This window comes from Cherax quadricarinatus, chromosome 19 (assembly GCF_038502225.1).
Source record: "Cherax quadricarinatus isolate ZL_2023a chromosome 19, ASM3850222v1, whole genome shotgun sequence".
Lineage (NCBI taxonomy): Eukaryota > Metazoa > Arthropoda > Malacostraca > Decapoda > Parastacidae > Cherax > Cherax quadricarinatus.
This window is the reverse complement of record NC_091310.1, coordinates 30,804,028-30,806,527: the sequence shown is the minus strand read 5'-3', so window position 1 is coordinate 30,806,527 and position 2,500 is coordinate 30,804,028. Positions and strand designations below refer to the sequence as shown.

At 42.8% G+C, this 2,500-nt stretch overlaps 1 protein-coding gene across 1 annotated transcript in view; it reads right to left on the bottom strand.

Annotated features, from left to right (window-relative positions):
* The window catches only part of LOC138852951 (protein Skeletor, isoforms B/C-like), a 399,531-nt gene that overhangs the window by 39,356 nt on the left and 357,675 nt on the right, over positions 1–2,500 (bottom strand). The window lies entirely within an intron of this gene.

Here is a 2,500-nt window from a genome sequence, read left to right as displayed (position 1 = left end):
ATCAACAAATGAAGAAATATAAAGATTAAATACAGAAGTACACAAAATGGGCTAATAACGGGTGATAATTACGAGGTGGAGCGAAGGGGTGTGGAAGGGAGAGAGGGAAGCAGTGAAGTGGGGGTTAGAGAGAGGTGAGAGGTAGAAGAGGAGGAGGAGGACCTGTTATACCTCTCGCTCCCGCGTGGGAGGTATAATAGGTGCGTTCATCCGGCAGCATCAACAGTAACAGTAGCAACAGCAACAGTAGCAACATCAACAGCAGCAAGAGCGACAGTAGTAGTAGTAGCAGTAGCAACAACAGTAGCAGCAGCAACAATAGTACCAGCAGCAGCACCATAATCTGCATCAACAGTAGCAATAGCAGTAACAGTTGCAACAGGAACAGCACAAACAGTAACATCAACAGCAAGAGCGACGTTAGTAATAGTAGTTGCAGCAGCAACACTAGCAGCAGCAGCAACAACAACAACAACAACAGTGCCACAAGCAGCAACAGAAGCAGCGTCAACAGCAGTAACAGTAGCAACAGGAACAGCAGTGATAGCTGAAGTAGTAGTTGATGCTTTAACAGAAGCAGCAATAATTGTAGTGGCAGCAGTAGCATCAGTATTAGTAATAGTAGAGCAGTAGTAGTAATAATAGTAGTAGTAGCAGTAGTAGTAGTACTAATAGTAGTAGTAATAGTAGCAGTAATAGCAGTAGTAGTAGAGCAGTAGTAGTAACAGTAATAGTAGTAGTAGTAGCAGCAGTAATAGTAGTAGTAATAGCAGTAGTAGTAGCAATAGTAGTCGAAGAAGCAGCAGCAGTAGTTGTAGTAGTAGTAGCAGTAGTAATTGTTGTAGTAGCAGTAGCAGTAGCAGTAGCAGTAGTAGTAGTAGTAGTAGTAGTAGTAGTAGTAGTAGTAGTAGTAGTAGTAGTAGTAGTAGTAGTAGTAGTAGTAGTAGTAGTAGTAGTAGTAGCAGCAGTATTATTAGTAGTAATAGTAGTAGTAGTAGCAACAACAGCCATAAGATGTAACATATCTGAAACATTTAACACATTAATATTAGCAATAATAATAATAATAATAATAATAATAATAATAATAATAATAATAATAATAATAATGACAATAAGAGTAATAATAATAATAATAATAATAATAATAATAATAATAATAATAATAATAATAATAATAATAATAATAATAATAGCAATAATAATAATAATAATCATAATAATAATGACAATAAGAGTAAGAATAATAATATTTAAAATACGTAAAAATAATAGTAGTTAGTGAAATCTGGGTGGCAGTTACCGTAGACTTTCTCGCCAACTCTCCCTGACACCTACTCTTCCCCCCCCCCCATTCCCCCTCCCCCCAGTTGCAATGTTGACGTTTCTTCCCTAACGGGCATGTCAGAGATCCCCTGAATGGCCTAGATAAGACGATCAACAAAGATGGCGCTCAACATGGCGGAGAAATCGTACAAGAACAGAACGTGTGACGAAGAAATTATAAATGTCTTTATCCAAGGAGGGATAAAAGGCTATTTTTTTTTTTAAACATATATTTTAATTCATTACGCGGTAAAAAATTAAAATAGATGTTTTAATAGGTTTCTGTGAAGAGTCTGAGGATTTGTTTGTAATTTTTTTTTGTTAGGTTTAAAAATAAGGATTTTTATTTTTCACGAGAGTCGAGGCTCGCAGCCATCTTTAGTTAATTAATATCTGAGTGAAGGGGGAAACAGCGAGTTTATGGGGAAAATGTGTGCATAATGGGCCCCCATGATAGTGCAGGAGAGGTCTGTGCATTACTGTATTGCTAAAGCAACTTTAAGAGAACACCGGTGGCATAAAACTGTTGAGAATAAATGTGGCAGGTGCTGGGAGGTGGGTGTTGGGTGGCGGGTGTTGGATGGCGGGTGTTGGGTGGCGGGTATTGGATGGCGGGTGTTGGGTGGCGGGTGTTGGATGGCGGGTGCTGGATGGCGGGTGTTGGATGGCGGGTGTTGGATGGCGGGTGTTGGGTGGCAGGTGTTAGTTAGCAGGTGTTTGGTGGCGGGTGTTGGGTGGCAGGTGTTAGGTGGCGAGTGTTGGATGGCGGGTGTTGGGTGGCGGGTGTTGGGTGGCGGGTGTTGGGTGGCGGGTGTTGGGTGGCGGGTGTTGGGTGGCAGGTAATGGATGCAAGATGTTGGATGGCAGGTGATGGGTGCTGGGTAGCAGGTGCTGGGTGGAGGGTGTTGGGTGGCCGAATTTGGGTGGCGGGTGGTGGGTGGTGGGTGGCGGGTGCTGGGTGACTGGTGTCTGGCTGTAGCTGGGCGACGGCCATCATGCACCCGCTACAGCCAACCATTATTACAGTAATCATGAGAGAGAACGGTGCCATTTTAGTGCCAGCAGTGCCTCGCCTGCTGCCGCTTCTCTGCTTAATTAGAGCAGAGAGAGAGAGAGAGAAAGAGAGAGAGAGAGAGAGAGAGAGAGAGAGAGAGAGAGAGAGAGAGAGAGACGA